Genomic DNA, 20,486 nt, shown 5'->3' on the forward strand with positions numbered 1-20,486 from the left:
TTCCATGGCCAATAAATATATTATTAGATGTTCAATCTCTTTAGTTATCAGTGGAGTGCAAATTAAAAACCCTAATGCAACACCACTGTACAGCTACTAGAATGCTAAAATGAAGACAGAAAATGCTAAGGATTGGTGAGAATGTAGAACAGCCAGAACACTCATTACACTGGTAATGGGAATGGGAATTGGTAGAACCATTTTGCAAAATTGTTTTTACGGCATCTAATAAAATTGAATATAGATGTATCCTAAACCCCAGAAATATTCCTGGTATATGCCCACCAGAAATGCATACATATGTTCACCGAAAGACATTTACAAGATTGTAGCAGCACAGTTCATTAGAGCTGGAAAGTGGCAACCACAGTGGAAAGGATAAGTAACCCAAAATCTATCATCAGCAATAGAAAGGGTCTATATTGTGGTATATTTGCACAAAGAGAATGAATGAACTATAACTATGTTCAAAAAGAATCTCACAAACATAATGTTGGGAGAAAAAGACAGACACAAGTTCATAAACATGCCAAACTAATTGATGTTGTTTAAAGCCAGGTTAATGAGCTGGCAGGGAGGGGTCTGGGGGCTGAAAGGGACGTCCAGGATGCTGTTTCTTGAAGTGCAGTTTTTAAAATCCAGTTATTGGTTAATGGGTGTTTTCATTATGAAAATTTAGTGAGCTCTTAATTTATTATTTGTAAACTTTTCTAGATGTATGCTCTTCTTAAATAAAACATTAAAAATATTTTGTGATATCCTCATCTAACGTCTTTCATACTTTATTAATTAGTGCTTACTTAGATAAAAAACAATTATCAAACCAAATTGGATCCAAGGCATTTTAGGAATAGAAGTATGAGTAAAACAGAATCACTTCAAGTTATTCAGAAAGGCTCATTGGTAGAAAAACTTAAGCAATGGATCTGCTAAATGTCCTATGGCATGATTTTATCATGTTTCCAGAGTTGGGAGATTAAACCAAATTGATTTAAAACTTCTCTAAAAAATTAAGTACATATAACACATAAAGAAGGTTGGTCTATTATTTTCCTAACTGATCAGACAAGTCAGTTGTTAAAAAGGTGTCCTTTGTGTAATAGGGATTTTGTGTGTGTGTGTGTTGTGTGTGTGTGTGTGTGTGTGTGTGTTTTTAAGGGGATCCATGTTAACACATTTGATAAACATTTTTATCTTAATGCGCCTTTCTGGAATACCAGTCTGACCTCAATCTGAACAAAGCCTTAGTTGATGTTTGCAGGAGGTGCTTGGTCATTTTCTCAGCCTGTATGTTTATTATTGAATGTTAATCAGATTCATCATTAAAGATTTCATCCGCCACACAAATGCATAATTGGCTATGTCTGAGTGGTCACCTTTGTCTTGAGCAGATTGCTAAAACTGTATTAAGCATCATTAAACCAAATTGTGACCTTATTAATTTGTCCTTTATTTGTTTTCTAACAGATTGGATCTTATTATGCAAACACTATAAAGTGCAATCTTAGAAAAACCTCATATGAAGTCCTCTTAGTTCAAAACAGGCTTTTATATTGAAGAATGCATGAAATAATTGCTATTTATCTTTATTAAGCAGTTTCCTTTTATGTATATTATAGAACACCATTCAGAATCTATGCATTAAAAGTATATAAGGGTGAGAATTTTGTAAGCACTGGTCTTCTATGTTGATATATTTTATCATCCACTTTAATTGATGAAATGATAGAGAGGGGAAAATATTAAATATATTAATTAAACCTACATGTTAGTTTTCCCTTAAAATTAATCAGTGAGATAGAAATAAGCAGAACATAATCATAAAGTATAATTTATAAACAATATATTTATAAATTCACATTTTCCCTACAACATATTTTCTTAAAATCATATTTGCTGACCCACAGAATTTTGTTTGTAAAATATTCATCTAAGGTTTGATTTTCCAGAAGATTTATATGTGTGACATCTTTCTTGTTCAATTTATATTATTGTTGTGATTAAGCGAATTTAATGGCTATAAAATGCATAATATTGGCTGTCATGGGCAATCTGACAATTTCATCATAATTGGTTTAAGCAGAATGTGCTTCATACTGATCTCAGGATGTCTTTGGTAATCTGTCTGCTCCTGGAACTGAGACTTGGCCACAGATGAAATTATTGCAGCCTTAGAAATAAAATCCTCACCAGATAAGGATTAAGGTGGGCTTAGCTGTTTAATCTGGTTTAAAAGTTTTGAATAGATGGAATTAGATGGTTGTCCTTCTTGTTTTCTGACCAGTGAGTTTTAGGGGAAAGATATTTATTATTTTATATTTTATTAAGGAACTGAGTTTCTCATTCATATATTGCAAATTATATTAGGAATGAGTCATTGTCGAGCATCTTATAAATAAAGCAATTATTATAGGCTGTAATAAATATCTCTCTTTAAGAGTGAAAATACTCACTTTAAGAAAATTGTCTGGTACCTTTATTGTTTAACTACTCTCATTTAGATTTACAATGCATGTATCCGGGATTTTTCTAGCTTTCTGAAGTATAATTGACAAAAGTTGTATATATTTAATATGTACAACATGATGTTTTGATATTTGATATATTGTAAAATGATTACAACAATCAAACTAATTAATGTGTCAATCACCTCATAAGTAAGTAACCTTTTTTTATGTGTGGTGGCACAATTAAGATCTACTCTCAGCAAATTTCAAGTATGCAATAAATTATTATTAACTACAGTCACTATGTTGTACATTAAGTCTCTGGAACTTATTCATCTCATAACTGAAAGTTTGTACCCTTTAACCAACACTTCTCCATTCCCCCCACGCCTGGTAACCACCATTCTATTCTCTGTTTCAATGAGTTAGACTTTTTTAGAGTCCACAATGTCAGTGAGAAGTATTTAGTTTTTGAGTCTGGCCTATTTACAACTGCCTCCTGCATGCCTCCTACTGGGGACCAAACCCACAATCTGGGCATGTGCCCTGACGGAATTGAACAGGTGACCTCTCAGAGCATGGGACAGCACTCAACCAACTGAACCACACTGGCCAGGGCTACCCAGGAGTCTATTTTAAAATGTTTGAGGAACTGCCTTACTTTTTTCCACCATGGATTCACTGGTGAATTTTACCAAACATCTAAGGAAGAAATTATACTGGTTCTCTATAATCACTTTCAGACCATAGAAGCAATATTGTGTGAAGCCTAATTTCTGTAAGGCCAGTATTAGTCTAATATCAAAACTAGATAAAATCATTACAAGAAAAAGGAAATACAGACTAATATTTCTTATGAACACAGATGCAAAATCCTTAACAAAAGATTATATTAAATTCAATAATGTATAAAAAGAATTATTTACCATATCCAAGTGGGATTTATCCCTGCTATGCAAGGACGGTCCAACATTTGCAAATCAGTTAATGTAATTCATCATATCAAAAAGCTAAACATTAATAATCACTTGATCATATCAATAGATGCGGAAAAATATTTGGCAAAACCCAATAGCCATTTATGATAAAAACTTTCAATAGACTAGAAAGAGAGGGGACTTTCCCAACTTGATTAAGAGTATTTTTTAAACTCAAAGTTTTTTTTACTAAGATCATATACAAAAGCAAGGATGTCCCTTTTCAACATTGTACTGGAAGTTCGGGCTAATGCAACAAGACAAGAAAAGGAAATAAAAGGTAGACAGATTCAGAAGAAATAAATAAAACTGTTTTTTAAAACCATCCCCCCCAGACCTGGCCAGGTGGGTTAGTTGGTTGGAGTGTTGTCCCATATACCAAAATGTTGCAGGTTCGACTCCCAGTCAGGGCACATACATAGGTTGTGGGTCAATCCCTGGTCAGGGTGTGTATAGGAGGAAACCTATTGATGTTTCTCTCTCACATTATTATTTCTCTCTCCCTCCCCCTTCCTCTCTCTCTAAATATATATATATATGTAGGATATGAGGTTAATATGCAAAAGTTAATTGCTTTCCTATATACCATCAATGAACAAGTAGAATTTGAAATTAAAAACACTGTACCATTTACATTAGCATTCTCAAAAATGAAATACTTAGGTATAAATCTAACAAAATATGTATAAGATCTATATGAGGAAAACTACAAAACTCTGATGAATGAAATCAGAGAACTAAATGGAAAGATATTTCATGTTTATGGTCAGGAAGACTCAGTGTTATCAAGATATTTGTTCTTCTGACTTGATCTATAGATTCAGTGAAATCCCAATGAAAATATCAGCAAATTATTTTATGGATATTGACAAACTGATTCTAAAGTTTATAATAATAAGAGACAAAAGACTGAGAATAACCATTGAAGGAGACAGTATTGAAGGAGTTACTATACCAGACTTTAAAATTTACTATAAGGCTATAGTAATCAACTTAGTGTGGTATTGATGAAATAATAGACAAATAGATTGATAGAACACTTTAAGAGCCCAGGAACAGATCCCCCCCCCCCCCAATAAATATAGTCAACTGATACTTGATGAATAAAAAAAAGCAGTATGATGGAGCAAAGATAAATTGTTCAACAAAGGGTACTGGAACAACTGGATATCCACCTGAAAAAAAAAAAGAAAGAAAAGAAAAGAATCTAGACCCTTCACAAGAATTTGTTCAAAATGGACTGCAGACCTAAAGGCAACCCCAAAGTATAAAATTCCTAGAAATAGCATAAGAGAAAAATCTAGAAGACCTTGGGTATGGTAATGACTTTTTAGATAAAACACCATGAAAGAAATAATAAGCTAAACTTCATTGAAATTTAAAACTTCTGCTCTGTAAAAGACAGTGTCAAGTGAATGAGAAGACAAATCATAGCCTGGAAGAAAATATTTGCAAAAGACACATCTGATAAAGAACTGTTATCTAAAAAATATGAAGAACTCTTAAAACTCAACAAGAAAACTAACAATCCAATTTAAAAATGGGTCAAAAACCTTAACAGACACGACACCAAAGAAGGTATACAAGTTTCAAGTAGCATATGAAAAGATGCTTAACAGCCTATGTCATCAAGGAAATTTGTATTAAAACAACAATTCCACACATCTGTGAGAATAACAAAATCAGGAACACTGACAATGTCAAATGCTGGCAAGGATGTGGAGCAACAAGAACTCATTCATTGCTGGTGTAATGCAAAATGGTACAGCCACTTTGAAAGACAGTTTGGCAGTTTCTTACAAAATTAAACATATTCTACAATACAATCCAGCAATTACACTGCTTGATATTTACTCAAAGGAGTTGAAAACTTATGTCCAAACAAAAACCTACACATGGATGTTTATAGCAGCTTTATTCATAATTGTCAAACCTAGTAAGCAACTAAGAGATAAGGAAGAAAGATACTGAAGGAAGCCTTATACCCTTTAGAAAGTGAATGGATAAGTAAACTGTGGTACATCCATTCAATGAAATATTATAATGGAATATTATTCAGCACTAAAAAGAAATGAGGTATTAAGCCTTGTAAAGATGTGGAGGAAACTTAAAAGCACATTACTAAGTAAAAGAAGCCTATCTGAAAAGGGTACATATATACTGTGTGAGTCCAACTATATGATATTCTGAAAAGGGAAAAACTATGGACACAGTAAAAGATCAGTGATTACCAGGATTGGAATGGGGGATGAATAGGCAGAGCACAGAAGATTTTTAGGACAGTGAAAAATACTCTGTTGGTATTATAATGAAAGATACATATCATTATACGAACTTTAAGGTAAACTATGGATTTTGAGTAATTATGATGTGTTGTGGAAGGTTCATCAGTGGTAACAGATGTGAATGATGGTGATAATAGGAGAAGCTATGCATGTATTGGGGCAGGGAGTAGATGGGAAATCTCTGTACCTTCCTCTTAATTTTTCTGTGAAGCTAAAACTGCTCTAAAAAGGTCAATAATAATAATAATAATAATAATAATTACAGCCAGCAATATACTGAATCAAAGATCAAATACTTTTACCTAAGAATAGGAACAAAATAAAGATATATGCTCTAAACACTTCTATTCAGCACTGTACTGAATTTCCTAGCTAGTGCAATGAAGGAGGGGAAACTAAAGCAGATTGTAAAGGAATAAGTAGGACTTTTTATTCATAGACAACACGATTATCTATGTAGAAAATAATAAAGAATCTACAAAAAGTTACTAGAACTAATCAGTGTGTTCAACAAGGTCTCACAATACAAGATCAAAAATATTATTTATTGTTTTATTTTATTTAAATTATGTTTCTATATAGTTTTTCTTTTAGTTTTTCCTAGTGATGAATTCTTTTTGTATTTAGTTGTCTGAAAATTTATTTTTTTACATTCATTTTTGAAGGATATTTTCACTGGGTATAGAATTCTAGGTTGGAGTTATTTTCTATAACCACTTTGAAAATAATAATCTATTGTCTTCTTACTTTGATTGTTTTCATTGAAATGTCATATGTACTTTCTTTCATCTGGCTACTGCCAAGATTTTCTTTGTCTTTGGTTTTCAGCTCTTAGTCTTTGGTTTGATGCTCCTAGTATACTTTTCTTTGTTTTATTGTTCCTGGGGTACGGTTTGAGGTGTTTTGTGAGTGTGGGAAAATTCTTAAGCATTATCTCTTCAGATATTTTCTGTCATACTCTCCCTCTCCTCTTCTTCTGGGACTCCAAAAAGAGTTTCAGAACTTTTGTACTCAATGTATATTACATTACATTTTCACTGGAATAAATTGGCTCAAAATGCCCTCATCTATGTTAACATTTTTAAAGAATGTTGTACTATAATTTTGTTGAATATTATAATGAAAATAATTTCTTACTTAAGAAGAGCACCAAAATTTCTGAATAGCTCTCAAAAAAATATATATATAATCTTTCTTTCTTTGATTTATACCTTCTTATGAAGTAAATGGGTATTTTGGCTTTAAAAAAAGAAACATCAATCTCAAATACTGTTTTGGTACTTACACTGATTTTATAAACATTATCTTCTATTCACCCATTCTTATGGAAAAAGTCTGTATCCTTCATTTATTACTACCAGCCAGGGATATATGATTGTGGATGCATATTTCTGTTTCAGCTTTTGTTTGAGCAGCTTCCAAAACATCACCCTATAGGTTTTTAGAATCTGTGCCAAGTTCAGCTCAGATTAAGTTTCTTTGTTAGAACTGCTTTTTAAAGCATCTGGAGCAGAAATCATATACTTCTGCTGCATAGCAAAGAAACATTTGGAAATCATCAGGGACATCATAATAGAGGATGTTAGTACTGTATGTGTTTTCTCAAGGTAGGTAATGGCTACAACAAAAAATAATTTTATTAAGAATTTAGAAAATGCTGGGTTGATATTATTAAAACATTTTAAGCAGCTGATAGCTTGCTTTGAAAATAATATTATTCTACATATTATTGCACCTAAAGCTATCATGAGGAGACTTCAGTTTCTAATGTAGTAGTACAGTACCATTTTCATAAATGGGCCAGAATTTCAAAAATAGTCTCAGAACTTTTGTATCTATGAAGTAAACTTAAACTATGGGTTTTAGGCTTTCCAATAGTTTATAAAATGATTGATGGGTTTTGGAGAGATCATTTGATTATCCTGTATATAACCACGAGAAGGTATATTTTAGGTTGTGGTCTGGAAAACCCAATGATTTCGTGGATAAGCTCCAGGCTATGGAACCAGAGAAAATAGTGATTTCTCTGGTTGGATTGTGACTTTTGTCTTGCTTCTGTCTGTGCTATTCTTAAATTTAGAAATATTTTTTTCTTTATGTTTATTACAAAGGATAATGTGAGCCTTTGAAGTCATCAAGGTACATCACAACCTAAATGTACCTTCTAATGGCTATATATGGAATAATCAAATGATCACTCCAAATCTCATCAATCATGAAATCATACTACTTATAATTAGTATGACCATCTTGGTACCAATTAAAACCTGTAGTTTTTATTTTTGTGAATAAGATCCTTCATACCGGTAGAGCTGTTTTTTCAAAATCCCTAATACTTGTTTCTTGTTTCTTATTTCTCATCTCATTAGCCAAGGAAGATATTGGAGAAAAGGTGGGCAGATCCTTCAGGGAGTAAGGATATACACTTTTGCTTCTTTACAGCCTACCTTATCCCCACCTAAAAGACATGGCTAAAATGTGATGTCTGAAATATGTGTAGCAATGAAGTTTTTATTGACTGATATAAATATGGATGGCTTTGTTCAGCTGAATACTGGTGGTAGGAGTTACTGGCGTATGTAATACATTATCTTATTACACTCATTTTATGGAAGCTGATCCTGATGGGACAGTGGAAGGAGAGCTTACTCCAGCTTTCTGGAAAAGCAATTAATCCTACTGCTTATGTAGCAACCATGTCTTGGATTGCATTGGTGTGCTGGCACCTTTTCTCCTTTTATTAAAACAAGAATGCAGCTGCTGACCAGAAGTGCAGTTCTACAAGTGGGGCTTTCATCGTGTTGGTCCGAGATTCATATCCAGGGTTGACATCATTTCAGTTATGGCCTTTTCATTATTAAAGTTTGGAATTTCGAGTTTGTTTATTAAAGATTTAAAGCTATAGGTTAAATCACCAAATTGAAATTCATGTATTTTCCTATACTCTGATAAGTGGATAAGGTGTGCTGGGAAATGCATTTTTCAGATTTTGCCACCAGATGAATTATTTTAATTGTGAAATGCATTGTATCATAAAGAAACTGACACTTTACCCCCACCCTTAATCTTTAGCATTTCTTCGTTGTAAGTAACTCTCCACATACCTCAGTTTCTAGTAAGTAAATTTAGCAAATGTTTTTAGAATTATTGACTATTAAATGTTGGTAAAAATAGTGGCCAAGACTTTTACTTAGCCCTTGTGGCAACTTTACCGTGTACTTCATCTGTTTCTCATCAGTCTCTAAAATTGATAATTCTGTAAAACACATGGCATTCACCAATGTTTACAAAGATTTTTTTTTTTAAATTCAGTATGGTCTTGTATATAAGGGCTCTCTTAATTTGTAATTCAATATTTTTCCTGGCAGTACATCTTTTATTGCAAAACAAAAATTAGCAAAATGCTTTTTATCTAGGGTTTAATATAAAGTCTATTTTAAATTACATAATTAACACTGTATAGCTCACCAAGACATTAATGAGACAGAAAGTTCCAACTGCAATATATTTTATATTTTAAAATTGCTAGTGTTTGGGGTTTTGGCATTTTAGCTCTTTTTCATTAAATCAAAGTCTATTGGGCTTCAGTTTTGACTGCTATAAAAATCAATGTAATAAAGACCATTTACTATATATACAATGGATTTTATGCTCATCCTGTGTGTGTTCTGCATATGTATTAGTAGGTTGGGTTTTTAAATTTTAAAAATTAAAAAAAAATTTTGTTTAAACACAAACTCTTTTTAAAATATTTTTTAAAATTGTTTTTTAGAGAGAAAGAAAGGAAGAAAGAGGGAGAGAGAGAGAGAAACATCAATGGGAGAGAAACATCAATGGGCTGCCACCTATGCCTCCCACTGGAGACCGAGCCTGAAAACCGGACCTGTGCCCTGACCAGAAATCGAAATGGTGACCTCTTGGTCCATGGGTCAATGCTCAACTACTGAGCCACACCAGCTGGGCTGATGGTTTTTTGTTTGTTTTTTAAATTATCTGTTTTGTTATTTAAGATACAAATATTTCAAAGAAGCAAGTAGAGTAATGGCTGTGACATCACACTGACATACTTTCTTTAAAGGCTATTTAAGCCCTGGCCAGTTTGGTTCAGCGGTTAGAGCGTCGGCCTGCGGTCCGGAGAGACCCGGGTTCGGTTCCCGCTAAGGGCACGTACTTCGGTTGCAGTTTGTCCCCAGCCCTGGTTGGTCGTGCGGGTGGCAGCCACTCGATGTGTCCCTTCACATCGATGTTTCTCTCTCTCTCTCCCTTCCTCTCTCTCCCTCCCACTCTATCTGTACAAAAAATGGAAAAATATCCTCGCGTGAGGATAAAAAAATAAATAAATAAATAAATAAAGGCTATTTAAATTTTTTGGTTACATATTGCAGGAGTCAGAGAAGAAATAAATCCAAAAGTTTACAATTCTTAAGATAAAAATGTTTGTTGGTATGTTCCAACACCAATCCTCTGACACCACTGGGTGACCTACAGATTAATTTAGTTCTGACACCAATTACCCAAAGTTAGAGTCAGACTCTTCAGGTTTGGAACAGAGTCCACTTCAAGATAACAGTCACATATTTTGGGTGTCACCCAAACACCCACGCTTTGTTTGGTCTGGCCTACTACAAATTCAGGCAGAACTTCCCACAACCTCCTCAGGTTCAATAATTAACTAGAGTAACTCACAGAACTCAGGCAGTGCTATATTTATAACTGCTGTTATATTATAATGGATACAAAAGAACATTCAGATGGAGAGGCACATAGAGCAAGGTCTGAAAAGGTCCTCAGTACAGGAGCATCTGTCCCTGTGGAGTCAGGGTGTGCCACTGACAGGCTGAAATGTTCACCAACCAGGAAGGTCCCCCAGGCCTGAGTGTCCAAATAGTTTTGTTGCGTAAGCATGATCGATTAAATCATGGGACCCTGTGATTGAACCCAGCCTTCCTCCTTTCCCTGAAGGTCCAAAATTCCAGCTCTCCAGTAATGTGATTGGTGTCTCTGGGGACTAGCCCTCCTCTGAAGCTATCTAGGGCCCAGTCTAGAGTCACCTTGTTAGCATAACAACAACGCTCGATGACTCAGGAAATTCCAAGGGTTTTGAAGCTCTGTGCCATGAACTAGGGACAAAGGTCAGATCTAGTTTTTCATTATACCACAGTTGCCTATTATAATCATTATAATTACAAATACCTATCACTGAGATTTAAAAACACACACAAAGGCCCTGGCCAGTTTGGCTCAGCGGTTGGAGTGTTGGCCTATGGACCAAAGAGTCTCGGGTTTGGCCCCCCAGTAGGGGCATGTACCAAAAAAAACACAAAAAATAAAAAATACGCAAAGAGGTATTTTAAAAGATGATTCTGATGAAATTTCACCTGCAGAGGTAATCAGTTAATTGACAGCAGCGTGTACTAAACAGTTTCTTGTAGTTTTGATGTTTTATTGATTTATTTTTATCCCCACCTGAGGACTTTTTTTTTTTTTGCATTTATCTTCAGATAGCGCTGGAGGGAGAGAGGGGGGAAGAGAGAGAGAGAAACATCAATGTGAGAGAGACACATCGAGTAGTCGCCACCCACACGACCCCAACTGGAGCCGAGGACACACCGCAACCCAGGTACATGCCCTTAGCGGGAACTGAATCTGGGTCTCTCTGATCCGAGGGCCGGGGCTCTAACCTCTGAGCCAAACATGCCAGGGCAAGTTTCAATGTTTTAAATTTGACGTTTACATTGAAAGTAGGTGATGATATATCAAATAAGTAACCAGTTATTATAGATCTTTAAAATAATCATGAAAATAATGTTCTGATTCCAGTTTTATATTTTAAGAAACCTTAAACTAAACAAAGTAAATGCCAAACACTGTTTGGGGTACTTGAAAATGAAGTTTCTACCCACTGAAAATTGTTATTATTTATCATAAGTCAACTTATATTTATGACATCCATATCATTGCAGTTTGCTAACTTAAAGGTCAACTTATTTCTTCAGCCACACATTGTTAGTGCCAGAAACTCAAATTGAATACTAACTTTCCATATACCTATTCTCAACATGCTTATCCACAGTGTGATTCAAATCACTAAATATAATTTTCTGTAAAATATTTTGATGTTCACATGGTGGCATAAGGTAATAATGATTGCATTACTAGATCTTATTTGTCCTTTTGTGGATATCACTTCCAATTGACACAATATGTTTCCTTATAAATAATGGAAAACAGTGTTCAAATTTAGTAGACACAGACACTGAGCAACCTACTTTTCTTTATTTTTAAAAGGGTAAGAATTGAATTTAAGTTTCCTACTAAGTTTCAGGTCAGTGTATCAATTACCATACTAAATGTACCTTCTTTATTCTCAAATAATCATAAATCACAAAAGATAAGAGGATTTATAATCTAGACATGACCGACTGAGCATTAGAGCCGAGATAAAACTGCTAACACCACCATGAGAAGAAATCAAGAATTAGTTTCTAATCCCCTTTTATCAGGAACAGCCATCGCTTTCTTCCAGTGGAATCAGCAGATGCAGCAAAACACACGTTTATCAAGAAAGTAATAAAATTAAATATTTTAGGTAGGGAATGTGACATTTGACTGAAATCATTGCTGTGTTCTGAGATCATGAAAACCAACCATTAGAGAGAGGACCAGTGATTTTGGTGGGAAAAAAATCAATTTAAGATAGCCTAAAAAAAATCATCTTTATTTAGTTTTCTAGATTTCTTTTAAAGCAACAGATAGGAACAAAGTATAATCATTATGATGAATCAATTACATAAAATTATAATATATTTTATATATAATTTTGGTGAGAATATTTTATATTTTGGTGTGTGTGTATGTGTGTGTGTGTGTGTGTGTATCTCCTGGCAGGAGGACGGCAAAAAAAAGAAAGATCGGGAGTAATAAATAGATAAAATGAAGGAAAAGTCAGACTCAGAATTAGTCATAAGCAGAAAAGGAAGACAAACTTATTTAATAAAATTGGGTTTGAGGTACAAAATACATCTAGATTTTTTAACAGGTAAATATTGCTAACATTTTACAATCAAATATTGAATACCTAATCTGTGCTGAACACTAAGCTAATAAAGGGAAAGAAGGGGAAGTTTAAGACATGGTCCCTACTTTCAAAGGATGTCAAATCCAATGGGAGTGACTGAATTAACATACGTGAGACTGGACACTAGAGGAAAAAGCTATGTGGTACCGGTGTGAACTGAGTCAGTTTCCTAAAGGAGGTAAAATTTTCAAGTTTTAAACAAAGAACGTACAAATTCCTTCCTTAAGTTTGATACAGTCATTCCTGAAATCGGGTCTTCTTTGTTTCCATTAGGAAATTATAACTTCTTTGCAAAGAAAAATTTGATGACTACAATCCCTGTTGCTGAGAAGCAGGTCTATTTTAATGCTATAACATCACTCTTTTTTTTTTTTTTTGTATAAAAGAAATTTTATTTATTTATTTATTTTTTATTATTTATTTATTTAATTAATTATTTATTTATTTTTTTGTTACAGATATTTTACCTTTTTACCCCATTGGCACCCCCCTCCCCACCCCACCCCCGCCCTGTCCCCGGCTTAGTTGTCCATGTCCATTGGTCATACATACATGCATATAAGTTCTGTGGTTTATCTCTTCCCACACCCCCACACCCTCTTCTGAGGGATGTCAGTCTGTGCCCTACTTCCATATAACATCACTCTTATGTTTTTATAGAATGTAGCTGCTAAAGATTTAGAGCCTTGCTTTTGCAACCTTTCCTGCTCCAAGAGCCAGCTAAAAAGTTAAGCTGATGGGTTTTTTTTTTGTTTGTTTTTTTTTGTTTTTATCCTCACCCGAGGACACTTTCCCATTTTTTGTTCAGATAGAGTGGGAGGGAGAGAGAGGAACAGAGAGAGAGAGAAACATCGACGTGAAAGGGACACATCGAGTGGCTGCCACCCGCACGACCGACCAGGGCCGGGGACAAACTGCAACTGAGGTACGTGCCCTTAGCGGGAACCGAACCCGGGTCTCTCAGGACCGCAGGTCGACGCTCTAACCGCTGAGCCAAACCGGCCAGGGCTAAACTGATGTTTTGACTCAAACCCTGATATGAGGCTGGAAGTTCTCCTTCCTCTGTTGCCCCTCCCCACTGTACATTAGATAACGAAAAAATATTAACAGAAAGTACCTTCAGAAACATGTTATCAATGGGGATAGATTTGGAAAAAATAACTTTCTCATGTTATTTCAATACTATTATAATTATTTCAGAAAACATCAATATTTGATGTGAAGACTTTAAAATTAACATTCATTTGGAGAATGTCTTTGCTACTAAGATTGTATACATCAAGACTGTTTTACAATAGAGAAGTCATTTGTGGTCAGTGGCGCATAAATTGTGGCTTTAGATGCCAGACCGTAGTGAAATTAAATTTATGCCACTCTATTTTTGCTTTCTTTTCTATTGACGAATCATTAATCTACTCTGTCACTTGAGTTTGCTTAACAGCTGGTGTTGATGAAAAGATACTGGTCTTAATATATAGTCAGGGTGGTTATAATAAACCTAGTACAATATGCTGAAAATTTTTATGAGTCGATTCATAATGTACATGTGAACTTGTCAAAAAAAAAATCACTGCCTTAGTGAAGGATCAAGTTGGGGGATAGTGGCTAAGATCAGAGTTTTTAGATTATTTTACCATTTATTTTTTTTAAAGTAGGTATTCTTAAACTAGATATGGATTACATTTGCATATTTTTAGCTAGCTATTTTGCCTCTTACATTAGTAAGCAAATCAAAGAGACCTTACTAGAAATTTTGTTTCAATCTGATAGCTTCTAGATATTAAGAAAGATTGGGTATGATGATATTAATTTGCTGTTAACTAATGTCGTACAACATTGCTAAATGACAGTCCATCTGTCAAATTAACGTCATGACATCCTACTTGTTATTTTAATATGTTATAAGGATGAAATGTGTTTTTTAGATATGTTTTACATTTGCACTAAGTAATGGAAAGTACAATATATTATGTGCCTGTGCCCTGAGGAGCGTTTTTAACAAAAATAATTGAAGGTAATAAATCTTGCCTCCTTCCCCTCTATGTTGCCCCTGCCCCGGTATACCTTCTACATTATTGTATCTCCTCAACATACCCAGCTTCCTAGATAGAGACAAAGGCTGAGCTCCATTGTGCGTGTTATAGAAAATAACCCTCAATACCTGCCAAAAATTTGCTTTGCCCTGAAATACTGATGTAATAAACACTCTCTATGATCACTTTTATGGTGATTTGATCCCCTTTCCTAAGATTGAAATGTGCTCTTGAAAGATGTTGCTATTGAGCATAAGACACGTTTTTCAAATAATTAGGACCATCTACAAGCTAATAAATCTCTCCTACAGTTTTAATTTGATTGTGTACCTGGTAGGTGTTTTTGCTTAAGAAGGTGTGTGTGAGGGTGCATGATTTATAATGTGTTTGGGTTTTATTGTTTAAATTGTCATAGGCAACAGTGATAAAATTTGGTACAGAGAAGTGATACAATGCATATTTGATGTATAACTTATTATTTAATCATGTCTTGATCTTTCCCTGATGTGAATATTTTAAATTTGAAGATGATTCATTTTGAGACACATTGCTCTAATAACTGGTGTTTCTCATAGTGCTTTGTTTTCATGTACAAATATATAGCATAGATGATTATTATACAGTGTCTTTTCAAAAATAATTGCAGGGTTTTGTAGATTTTGTGTAACACTATCCAGAGTATTTTAGTGTATATTTAAATGTGACAATATATTGGGAAAAGCGAATTTTTAAACTGTTTTATGTGGAATACTTTTCAACAAGAAGTAATGATGTGAATGAAAACTAATCCAATATATATGAATGTAGCCCAGGCTTGCAATATTGGTTTATCCATTAATTTTCTTAGCCCAGGTGTTTGTTTAGTGGGAAGTCATCTCACAAAGTGATGATAGATGTATTTTACTCAGAGCTGGTTATACAAGTCCAACATCTTGTACTTTTCATGCTCAAAACAGCTTGGTTAAGAACCGTTGCTTGTAAATGTTTAAAAATCACAATTCAAGAAAATTGTTTATGATCTTTCAATAGAGGAAACGCTTTCTAAAAGCTTTCAATGAACCAGTTAGAATATTCAAAACCTAGGTTGGAATGGATTTTATTCATAATTTTATAAAATTCTTATTGACTAACAGAACAGAATTTTTTCAAAATGGAAATTTTTTACTAAATTTTAATACTCAAAATACACATTTATTATAAAAATCGATATAAAAATCTCTAAACTGGAAATTCTATTTATAATCTTACCTCTCAGACAAAACCATTGTTAATCCTCTGCTGTATATCCTTCTACATTTTTTATTTGCAAAGTACTATTTTTGTATTGCTGTTTTCCCCGTTATTTTATTATTATTTTCCATCAGCATTTATGCCTCATGTACCTTCTTCTACCTCCATCCAGCCTCCTCCCCAGCGCAGTCACCACACTGTTGTCTGTGTCCATGAGTTCTTTCTCTTTTTTTTCTTTTTTGCTTAATCCCTTCACCACCCCCAACACCCCACTACCGTCACCGGAGCTGGATGCCTGCTCTCCATCTGTGAGTCCGTCTCTATTTTGCTTATTAGTTCAATTTGTTCGTTCGATTCCACACATGAGTGAAATCATATGGTACTTGTCTTTCTCTGCCTAGCTTATTTTGCTGATAGCATACCTCCTAGGTTCATCCATGTAGTTGCAAATGTTAAAATTTTCTCTCTTTTCATGGCTGAGTAGTATTCCATTGTGTAAATGTACCATGGCTATTTTATCCACTCATCTACTGATGGACACTTGGGCTGCTTCCAAATCTTGGCTATTGTAAATAATGCTGCATTGAACACAGGGATGCATATATTCTTTTGAATTAGTGTTTTGGGTTTCTTTGGATATATTCCCAGAAGTAGAATTGCTGGGTATAGGACATTTCCACAAAATAGTTTTTAAATTTACTTATATTATGCGTAGTATTTTGCCAACTGCTTTTTTTTTTTCTCACTTGATATATCATGGGTACATTTCTATGTCAATACATGTAGATATCAATGATATTTTAATGATATGGTATTCTGGTCATAGTTAACTCCCAATAGGTAAACCATAATTTATTTAATAAATCTCTCTATTGATGGCCATTTAGGTTGTTTTCAATTTGGGGCTTTTATATACAAGATTGAATTTGTTTAATGATGTCCTTGGATAAATTTCTAAAAGTTCAAATGATTGGGTTGAGTGTTTAGATGTTGTAACATTTTACATATTTTTTCAAATTACTAATCAATATAGAAATTTACAGTGCCACCAACAGTGTATGAGAGTACTCTCTGTTCTCACCTACTCTATGTATAGTCCATGTTTGTAATATTTGCCAATTAGATGCAACAGAGTAGCACATCTTACACATTCATTGACAGTTTTAGATTTATTCATTTATGAAGTACCAGGAAATGCATGCTTTTTTCTCATTTTTTCTGTATAAGTATTTATCTTTTTCTTATTGATTGGTAACAGGCTTATAGTGAAGATATTAATCATGTTGAAGTTTATCCTTTAACTTAATTTATGTTATGTGTCAATTTGTGGTCAATTATGTAACCAATTTTATTAGTCTTTTTTATTGATAGTTTCTAGATTTAGTGCATGCTACGAAAGGTCTTTCTCACCCTGATTACGAAACTATATTATATCTTTTATTTTCTTCTTGTGCTTCAGTAGTTTTCTTCCATTAAATTCTTTTTTATTCACTTTTAGTTGATACATAATTAATATGTAATAAATTACACATTTTAAAAGTGTACAATTTGACAAGTTTTGATATACAGATGATCTTTGACTTACGATGGGGTAATATCCTAATAAACCCATCACAGTTTGAAAATTTTGTATGTAAAAATGCATTTAATACATCCAACTTACCAAACATCATATCTTAGCCTAGCCTACCTTAAATATGCTCAGAACACTTCCATTAGTCTGCAGTTGGACAGAATTAGCAACACAATGAATGTACTCTAGAGTATTGATTGTTTACCTTCATGATTTTGTGGCTGACTGGGAGCTGCTGGCCAGAATCCTGAGAGAGTATTGTACTGTACATCACTAACTCAAGAAAAGATCAAAATTCAACATTTAAAGCACAGTTTCTACTGAATGTATATATATATATGGCTTTGGCTATATCGTAAAGTTGAAAAATTGTAAGTTGGCAATTATAAGTAGGGGACTGTCTGTATTTATAACCCATGAACCATCAACACAATCAAGATACTGAACATATTCGTCATCTCAAAAAGTTGTCTCCTGTCTCTTTGTAGTCTCTTTTTTCCACCTCTTTCTCCCCCACCCCTCCCCCCATCCCCAAACAACTACTGATTAGCTTTCTGTCAGTTTAGATTGGTTTGCATTTTCTAGAATTTTGCATAAATGGAATCACTTTTTGTCTGACTTTTTTTTTTTTTTTTTTTATTATCCTCATCCGAGGACATTTTTCCATTTTTTTGTACAGACAGAGTGGGAGGGAGAGAGAGGAAGAGAGAGAGAGGGAAACATCGATGTGAAAGGGACACATCGAGTGGCTGCCACCTGCACGACCAGCCAGGGCCGGGGACAAACTGCAACCGAGGTACATGCCCTTAGCGGGAACCGAACCCGGGTCTCTCCGGACCGCAGGTGGACGCTCTAACCGCTGAGCCAAACCAGCCAGGGCTTGTCTGACTTCTTTAACTTAGTCATGAGTATTTTGAAATTCATCGATGTCGTATATAACAGTAGTTCATTCCCTTTTATTGCTGAGTAGTATTCCATTACATATGGATATGCTAAAATGTGCTTATTTGGTCAGATGTTAATGGATGTTTGGGTATTTTCAGTTTAGGGCTATTACAAAGAAAGCTGCTATAAACATTATTCATGTCCAAGTTTTTTTAATGGACATATGCTTCCATTTCTCTTGGGTAAATACCTAGGAGTGAAATGGGTGGATAATGTGGTAGGTACTTGTTTAACTTTTTGAGAAACTGACAGACTGTTTTCCAGAGTCATAGAACCATTTTACATTCCTACCAACAGTGTATAAGAATTTCAGTTCCTCCATATCAACACTTTGTATGGTCAGTCTTTGTAATTTTAGCCATTCTAGAAGGTGTGTAGTGGAAGCAATTGAAGAGTAATTAAATGAAGAATATAATGATCGCATTTGAGTTTTAAAAGATCATCATGGTTGTGATATGGAGAATGGATTATATCAGAGTGTGTGAAGAGTGGAAGCATTAGAGCTCTCGCAGTGGCCTGGGTAAGAAAGGATGGTAGCTTGGATTAGGAGTGATGTCAGAGTATCTGTATAGAAATGAATAGATTCAAGATCTATTTTGGAAGTAGAATTGACAGGACTGAGTAATGATAAATGTGTGGGAAAAGGGATATTGAATGAGTTAGAGTTTTGGTTGCAAGATATAAAAACCAACTCTGGCTGACCAAAATGAAAAGGGAATTTGAAAAATAAGGATATTGGTTAGCTTAGCTCATAAGATTGATTAAAATGTTAGAGAACGCCCTGGCTGGTTTGACTCAGTGGTTAAAGCATCAGCCTGCAGTCCAGAGAGACCTGGGTTCGGTTCTCTCTAGGGGCACGTACCTCAGTTGCAGTTTGTCCCTGGATCCAGCTGGGGTTGTGTGGGTGGCAGCCAGTCAATGTGTCTCTCTCACATCAATGTTTTTCTTTCTCTCTTCCTCCCTCTCACTCTATCTGAAGATGAATGCAAAAATGTCCTCGGGTGAGGATAAAAAAAAATGCAACAAAAACAAACCAACAAAATAAATAAATAAATAAATGTTAGAGAACAAGGATTAGAAATGACGGAGCAAGGTCAGCAGGAACTAATTGACAGTCTGGAATGAAAGAAATCCAACTGACTTTTCTCTTTTTCTCACTCTGCTTGTGGCTCACAGTCCTAGAAAAGGCACTCCAACTAGCTGAGCTTAAGCCATATGCCTGGCTCTTGATATACCAAAACAATAAGAGTATAAAATCTAATGGAAGAAACCTATACTTTCATCTGGGGACACCTTTAGCTTTCATAGTGGGAGGGCAAGTTACCTTGACTTATAGTCCTCAAGATTGCACAAAACTTAATGGAAGAAATCTCTACCCCGCCCCCCCCCCCCCCCGCCCCATTAAGGTGATGTTAGGAAGGGAAATTGAATTTGGGATAGCCAAAGAAACATCAGATGCCCACTATGGGGGCGGGGTTAGGTATCAAGGATGATTCCCTTTTTCAGACAAGAGCCCTCAGACTTGAAAAACAGAAATGTCTGGTTAACCTTCTTCAGTGGTTAAGAAGGTCTAAATGATAAGAGGCCTCTTCACCCAAGGCCCTGAAATCTTTACAGATTCTCTCTAACTTAAACAAAAAATTAAATTGTCAGGGGCATCCTTCTACAAATGAAAAAAAAATGAGGGAATAGATAAACTGCAGTCCCTAGGGTATATTAATGGGCTGAAATCCAACTACTTTTAACCATCTTATAGTCCTCTTCAATCCTCTTAAAGACCAAAAAGCATCGTCTTTAGTTCTATTATCAAAATGATTAACTTCAGCTTCCCAATGACCTTTAAGTTTAGACAGTGTTTTCCTGTTTTCTTTTCTGCCTCACCAAACTCAGTATTAAGCCTTTTTCTTCCTACACAATG

This window comes from Molossus molossus, unplaced genomic scaffold (genome assembly GCF_014108415.1).
Source record: "Molossus molossus isolate mMolMol1 unplaced genomic scaffold, mMolMol1.p scaffold_m16_p_19, whole genome shotgun sequence".
Lineage (NCBI taxonomy): Eukaryota > Metazoa > Chordata > Mammalia > Chiroptera > Molossidae > Molossus > Molossus molossus.